Genomic DNA, 8761 nt, shown 5'->3' with positions numbered 1-8761 from the left:
AATAATGTAAAACATCTTTATTTCATCACAGGGTAGAACAGAAAGAAAATGTAAATCCCCTCATTTCATGGGATGGGAAAAACACTTGTGATCCCAGTTTAGCTGGACTGTCTAACCTACTTTGAAAACCTTTGGTGCTGTATTAGAGAGCACCAACCCTGGGCATTTCACTCTGTGTGTCTCTTTTACAAGCCAGACTTTGTAAGAGCTTTCTCTTTCTCCTTAACTTGCTCTCTGACCTTTTTCCCATCGGGCAGTGTATCGGGAAGCAGGTGATGTTGGTGATGTTTGGAAACATACCAGTGCAAACTAAATCACTTGGATTCAGCTCTGGCATGATGGATCAAAACCAGTACTAAAGCCATTTCCTTTGGTGTGACCAGGGTCAAACTGAATTGCTATAAACAAACTGGTCTACATCCCAGAAGAAATGTTTATGCGGAATAGTACTTTCCCTGTAGCCTTCCCCGCCTTCTCTCTTCCCCTTAAAAAGCTGTTAGAAGCAAAAGGCAAACACAGATTTATTTTTATTTTTTTTTTTTTTCCCCTCCACAGTAAGTTTAAAGGGACAGTGGCTGGGATTTTGCACTTGTAGCTGTTATCTTTGGCAAATAGCACAGTTGTTACATTAGCCTAAATGCAAGAGCCTCTGCTGCTCCCTTTGCTGTTCGGTCCTCTCTCAGGCCTGATAGTACTTCCTTCCTGACCTCTCATGGCTTCCTGACTCTAGCCTTATCACGGCAAAAAACTTGACACTGTACTGGCTGTACCACTTGGAATGCATTTAAATTCAGTAAATGGAAATATCCTTACCTTTACATTTGCAAACAGCTATCATCTGCAGATCACTCAGTAATTTCCTAATGATACTTATTTTTTTCTTTTAGATATGTTGTTTGAAATAGATAAAAGAAGGGAGGGGGGAAGGAAAAAGGGAAAAGAAAAACTCTCCTGTTCCGCTGTTTCTTTTAGGTTTAATTTTCTGCAGTCTGAGAATTCATCCCTGATGATGCTGGAATTACATTGTAATAACTTTAACAGCCCTGTGTCAATTTAGATCAGCTGAGGAATATGTCTCCTTGATCCAAACGATTTAAAAGGACAATATTGCAAAAGCTCAGTAGGTAAAAGAAATTAAAGTTATGCCTCAAAATCCAGTGTAGTTGCACCCCCAGTGCAGCAATAGAATTCCCCACTTACAATACTGCTTTTCCCTGATGTTCTTATAGGAACTAAAAAGTGACATACCACAAGACGTTATACATTGTATGACTTTAGAGATGTCAAAAGAATGATTCTACTGACTTTAGTTGACCAGACCCAGTTGTGCAGACTAATAATTATTTTAAATTAAAACACTGGGTTTGTTAAATTGGAGAGCGTAGTCCCCCTCATTCTTTGCCCAATTAGCCTCAAAGCCATGTGGAACAAGTCAATGACATCTAAGTGTAAGAATAATATATTGTTCACATACTTTTAAAGAGAAAAATGCTTTTCACAGAACTTCTCATGCATATAGAGACCATTTTATTATCTTATTTTAGGGTCAGAGGAGACTAATAATGATCATTAATCCAAACTCTAGCATTCTCAAACCTTAAACATCATCAGTTTTCAGTTTGATCACGATGACAAAGAATTGAAAATACCACCGGGTCACATGCTCCAATAGGTAAATTAGGGAAGCATTCCAAGTATGTTGAGTTCCATCACTTTCCAGTCACTGGAACATCCTTTGGTTTTCCTGGTACACTAAAGCACTGTCTACTATCAAAAGTGTATTCCTGTTGTACATATTTGTAGACAAAATATTTCACTGTCTCTTGGAAAAATTTAGTAGATTCTTTTTTAGTCCCTTTCTCCAAGGCCTAGTTTCCAACCTCAAATTATTCCTGTACTTTTAAAAATTATGTCCAAAAATTTAATGTCTTTTTCTGAAGTGTAATCATCAGAACTGGACATAATATTTGAATAATGATTTACTTATTATCATATGCAGAGGTAATATTACCACTTCATTCTTACTTAATTCTCCCTATTTGTGGGTTTCTGTGTTGTCTTGGAAGCTTATATTTCAGATAAAGTAGGCTCAATTTTGATACCCTAGATAGGGAATTAATATTCAATAAAATTTAGAGCCATAGTATTATTTTGTTATTTTAATCTAGGATTTGCAATGTCAAAGGACTCATTTCTATGTTTCTCTGTTTTAGGAAAAAATCAGGTTGACTCCACTAAAGTCGAATGTGTTAATCTGTAGATGTATCAGGTATAAATGAAAAAATAATTTGTTCTATTAAAACTCTGCATCAACTTCTCTAAGATAATCTAATTAAATGAGTGTAAATTTTAGGGGCATCTTAGAATATATCAACATTATTTTGAATTTAAAATAAAATTAGATTTAATTGATAGTTTTGACATCACTCAGGCAAAATAATCAGAAAATACTTAAAGGATGGTAGTATGGTTAATTAAAAAATTGTTTTAAAATGAACTGAATTCTTAAAATTAATTTTTCATTACATCTATTGATTATTTGGAAAATAAGTCTTATGTGAGAACTTTTTCCTGAGCTATAGATTTGTTAAATAAAAATACCTAATTTACATTATATGTACCCCATACATATAATTTTTACACTATATGTACCCCACCCCAGGTGGCGCTCTGTTTTTTTTTTAATTATCCTTATACAAATTCTCTATAGCTCATATTTAGCTGAATGATATTAGTTAATTAAGAAATTTCAGTGAATTATTCTGCATGGGAACCCTCCTCCTATCACGTAATTTTTTGGTCTTTGTAATTTTTAATGCTTAAGTTTGGTCATGTTTATTTTAATAAAAACTATATGTCTGCATACACACACACATATGCGTGTATGTGAATGTGATTATATCCCTCTCTGCCTTCTTTTTCCATGTCACCTTTTGATAGTATTAGATAATAAATATCTCTAGTAATGAACAGTATTTTCCCACATTTGTAAAGGTGCTATGAGACTTGTAGATGCTACTGAAATACAAATATTTTATGGCAATAAGAGACACTGAGTGGATTTATTTCACAGCCTAAGCATGGGTACAACCTACCAATGTGTGTGATAAAGTAGACTGAACTGGCACCTCAACCTCCCTTCAGCTGGCAAAAGAAAGAATTCCTGAGTGGGAGTTCCCCGACCAATCTTTCCTTAGCAGAAAAAGATAACAATACTTTAGAGTCATAACCTCATCCAGTTTAGGCATAGTGGCCTTCCTGATTAGTCAGTTGGAATATTGTAGTCGGAGATGTCATGGTAATGAGAGAAGAGCATCTGTATTCAAGTACACAGATGAATGGTCAATCCAGAGACTGGGTTCTCTAAAATCAAACTCTTCTCTGAAGTGTTGATTCTTTTCAACCAATTTTGAAAATAAACTACTGAGATTTTTAAAAAACTGAATGTGCCTCACATATCAAAGCAAAATGGTATCGAGTGGCTTAAAATCTTCCATGCTCTCTTAAGTAAGCCTATCTCTAAAATGTCAAAGCTTGAAGTTTTCCAGGAACTCTTGCAACAGCTTGAAGGATAAGGTTAGAAAGAACAAGCACCATTTAAATGGAATTCCATTTATTTCCACACTTGGTAAGCATAATTCCTAAGTGATCCTTATTAATGCCACATACATTTGTTGACCAAAGTTTCTGGATTTTGGTTTTGGTAATATAACATGAATGTGTTGCAAGTTTTGATCCCAAAAAGGAGAGGGAGATAATATGACAATATTTTTTAAAAATCTAAAGAGTAACATAAAGAGAAAACATGTGTACTGTCTGCTCAGGCTTGGTCTGTCCCATTTCTGTGCTCTGCTCTGGTTTCCAGTTGTGACTTTTAGCAGTGTAGAAGTATTGTGACCTATGGATTCCAAGGTTGGATCCAGTATGAGAAGAGAAACTGTGCTTGGTCCTCCTCCTGGTTTGTGCCAGATGAATGGATTGAAAGGAATGAAAAATGAGGAATTTAAGTCTACCCATGCACTAGCCAAGGAAGATGAACTTGCATCTGGGCAAATACATTGTTGTTCACAAAAATACATTTCAACATAAGTTTAAATTAGAATGTTTATGGCCTTTGTATTTTGCATGTCATGCCCCTGAAGAAGTCATGCACAACTACTACACAAAATACTATGATTCTTTTTGATACAGGCAATTTGTTTAATTAACAGGAAGTCACCATACTCTTCAGAGGATATGCTGACAAAATAACCAAGCAGTTAGATTCTTTGTTCTTATCCATCCTGCTGGTGATGAAGTACCTATCACTAACCCATGACTATCATCATAGCTGCATAGTCATTCCTGGATTTTTTTTTTTTCATTATATTCTCATAGACAGGGAAATAATCTTAATTTTAGAGTGAACAGACAACAATTCACTGACTTTCTATTGAAGTTTAGTACAATGAAGTGTCATTTTTGAAAAGGTAGTATTAAAGAGAGATTGTGAAACTAAACCACATTATGAACCATGGTTGTTGCTGGTAGTTGATGAAATTAGCCTACTTTATATATCTTGTTATATGGGAGTGCTTTTTAAAAATCTGGCTCCTGTTACAGGTACTGAAGAATTCTGAAATTTGATAAATTTATCCTGTAATGTATGTTAGTATGGTATCTGCTAAAGGAAGACCTTTCTTACAAAGCAAGAATAATGGTTATAATTAAATGACTGGGTTTGTACAAATGTCCATGTATTAACTCATTAGACACAATAGGTAATTATCACATTTGCAAAAGTTAGATAAGGCAAAAGGATTTTGAACTACTCTAAAGAAAGCACTTCAGGTGACAGTAGCTATTTAGGATAGTTTATGTCATAGAGAATAGTACTGAAATTAATGTGGACTTTTATCACGTCTTATTGTACTTCCCTCCAAATACTTATTAGTAGTCTTTCTCTGAGCCAGAATTCCTTGAGTTTATTAATATTCCCTACACATTGTGTTTGTTTCTGTTTTTTAAAGTTATTACCAGATTATAGCCTGTCTGTGCCTGATAGTGGTTGTGTTTGTATATGAGCACAGGGTCATCTGATAACAAATTGTAGCACTGTGCGATAAGCGATGTTTAGAATGGGTAGAAGCCAGAAACCTATGGCTCCCAGTATACTTTTAGAAAGTCCCATCAACAAAAGAAAGAGTTCAAGGTATTTCAGAAAAGGTCATTGATTACAACCAACTTCATGATAGTTCTGGATGTGTTCCTTCCTGCAGAGACATAATTACATTTGTGTTACAGTAGAACTTATTTTCAGGTTTGAGCAAGGACAATTGTTTTCAAACATGATTTTGACTGCTATGTACCACTTTAAGAAAACTGTTAACTCTGAGTCAGTAGCAGGAACGACCGTGAGATCTAGTTTGGACCTCCCAAATTTAAATATATAGTGTAGCTTTGTGAGTAGCTGCAAAGCAGTCACCTTGAAGAATGCTGACCTTGGTTTCTTACAGGAACTATTTAGGGTATCTTCCAACACAGGGACTTTTCCCTGTCTTTTACTGCAGGAGTTCATGCATCTGTGTTATTTCCCTTTTTTACTTTCATCTAAAGTACAGAATTTTCCGTAAAAATCACTACAGTTGTAATCCAAGTCAGCCCGTGATCTCTTTTGGATCCTGTGAAAACTGGATATCCTCTTTCCTCTGTTTTCTTTCAAACTGTGTTACACGTGCCAGTGAGAAATATTTTGAACATAACTCACAAAGGTATATGTTGTCATATTTCCTAGGTGTTACAAGTTTGTACAAAAGACAAGTGTTTTTATTAAGCGTGTATTTTATCTAAAATGTGCATTTATCTGTAAGGCTGTGATCTTAACAGCAGATAGTGATTGCCTCCGACTTGTAATATTTGGGGTTACATCCTTGTTTGTGGTTAATCTGTCATCAGCATGATATTATGACTGTCATCGAACTGGAGCAATATAACCATTATTTCAGATGCTTTCAGAGACTTTATTCTCACCTTAAGGCTTCCTTGCATTAGATAAGTCTTCATCTACCCTGTTACAGTGCCTGTGCAGAGACTACAAGGATTGAGGCAAAGGATGCTGACTCAATACTTCATCTCTTCATCTGCCCGAATTCCTCTTCTTTGAAGATCTCAGTGTTTTGGTTTGTTTCTTCTTTCTTTATTTTTTTTTAATTTAAATCTTGTACATTAGAAGCCAATCTGTTTACTAGCAACTTTACTACTCCACTGTTTGAAAGAAGGTGTTGACTAATGTTTTTGATAGTCAGTAGGGAAATCCTGTCATGCTATGGAAAGTTAGTTCATCCAAAATGAGGATAAGTTATAAGACAGATTTCTTTGCTTTTCTTTTAAAATGACAACAGTTTCCGCAGCTACAAGTTTTTTCATCTTGCTTTTAGTTAAATTTTACTATGACTATAGGAAAAAAAAAATTATTATTTTATTGGGTTTCTGCATTCCCTAAAGCATGTATGAAACCTGGGTAAAGGCTTTAATAAGATTCTGTTTATTTAAATAACTCACAGCCACCAAATATTTTTCATTTTTTTTTAGAAAATTATACTTCTTTCAAGACACTGGGATAGCAAGACTGCCAACAGATTCCTGCCTAACACTACTTTATTTCACGGATAGACGCTGCCCTGTCCTGAGTGCCGTGCAGTGTCGCAAAAATTCCAATGCTCCTTTTACTGCTCCAGCTCAGTGATGACCAAAGGAATTGCCTGAATCAGAAGAAATACAGGGAGCACAACAAATATGTTCTTTCAACAACACAACTGGAAAGAGAAAGGGAAATGCCAGTAGAGGCGATGCCTGCACCTATGTCTACATTGGCAAGCAGACCCAGCCTCTAGTCTGAAGGGAATATCAGCAAAGCAAATTTCATCCTCCCAAAACAACCAGGAAGATTTACACATGGTGTAATTCAGGGTCTGCTAGAGTCAAGGGGAAGACTCACACTACCTTCAGGACAATAATAATACATAAAATATTTTGAAAGCATTAAACCACTAGTATCGCACGTTCATTTTTTTAACATTTAACTTGTTCATTTTGCTCAGTGTATATCAAGACCAGTTGCTACAGTTTCCACTGCAAACTCCTTTTTTTCTTCATTTCTTTCAAAATAATGTGTCATCCTTCCAACATAAACACTGAAGGGAAATAGATGAGTGAGTATGTAATCACAAAACTATCTCAGGCAGCAGGCTTCTGAAATGTGTTAAAATCCCAATCACAACATGATTTTGCTCCTGCCAGTGTCTGATGAATATCCTTGCCATTTATGGTCTCTTCTGGCCACTTCCCTTGGAATACTTGAAATATAATTAGCTTTTTAAAACATAGTTTCCTATAAAACAGCTGCAATCAATGTGCAATTTTCCGAAAATAAGGTAAGACATTACACATAATATCCAAAAGGATTTATGCTATGTTGTGCCCTTGTTAACTGAAAGCCAAGTGTGAAATAAAATAAATGTTGGATTTTTGTTGTTGTTGTTAATTGTAGGGAAAATCTCAGGAATTTCTGTTGCTGTTTTTTCCTCCATTGAAATATTTATGGCAAAAAAAGGGTGCTGGATGCCAAATTTCTAAGTACCTATCTTTAAGGTGATTTTTTTTACAACAAAATGTAATTAGAAACTTCCCACACAATCAATTTTGCATTCAAACAGTAAATTTGGAGGAATGTGTGAGGAAAAAAAGAGGTCAAATCCCAGACTTAAGTGCAAAACTCAGGCATCTTCAACCCTTCCTGTGTATTAGTGTTCATTCTATTTCATATGACAGAATTACTTTTAATCAGACTGCACATTTCAATGCACTAGATAGAAAGAACTGCTCCTGTTCTGCTCAGCGATCTGGCAGCTGCTGCTTGCAAGCAGCAGCCAGGCCTGCAGCAATGGACAGCAGCATACAGCCCTGTCCTCTCAGATTTTATTTTCTAGCAAAGAGGCAATATGGTGCGGTTTTTAATGGCCAAGACACTCAACGTGAGCAAGCACGGTCAGTTAGTCCAGCTTGCTTCCAGTGTGGGTTGTATTTTGGGGCAGGCAGCAGGCGGGAGGGCCCAGTCGATGCCAGGAAGCGCCTCAGCTTTCATGGCTGGTTCCTCCTCCCGCCCTCCACACCCACAGGTGTCTGGGCCCCTGAGAGGCTCCTCTGAATAACAGCTCTCCAAACAGGTCTGTGCTGGGGGAAAAGGAGGCAAAGAAAATGGAGGATGAGCATTGATCCCAAAGGGAAGAAATGGTGGGGTGCTGGGGAGATGAGTGCCTTGACACCTGGCCAGTAAGTGAGAGGAGAGAGTGGCCCTCGGTGCCTGCATGCTGACAGGAATGTGTCAGTCGCTTTCCCCAGGGTGGAAGATTTCTGTACATTTGTGTGGTTTTTCTGGATTTGAACAACGTTCTCTCAGGAATGATGAGACTATAAGCATGATTAAATCAATGAGGACAGTCGCATCACTGGTACCTGTGAAGAAGAACAAGGAAGACCTCTGCGGAAGCTTCCAGAAAGGAGGTGTGCCAGGAGGGTGAGTCTGACCTGGTCGTTCAGCTGTCCCCCTTTCCTCCCTCTGCAGAGAAAATGGGATTTCTAGGGAAGAGAGGATTTTTTTTATTGTCTCTTCTGTTGCAGCTGGGGAAAGGGGAAAAATAACTTCACCTTTCATGTAGCCAGACAGGCTTTCTATGCAAGGGCAGCATGAAATTCTCTCTTAGCAGCACATCCAGCCACTCTC

Source organism: Tyto alba, unplaced genomic scaffold (genome assembly GCF_018691265.1).
Source record: "Tyto alba isolate M040663 unplaced genomic scaffold, T.alba_DEE_v4.0 Super-Scaffold_9, whole genome shotgun sequence".
In the NCBI taxonomy this organism is placed as follows: Eukaryota; Metazoa; Chordata; class Aves; order Strigiformes; family Tytonidae; genus Tyto; species Tyto alba.
The sequence above is the reverse complement of the archived record's forward strand: the minus strand, read 5'-3'. Positions refer to the sequence as shown.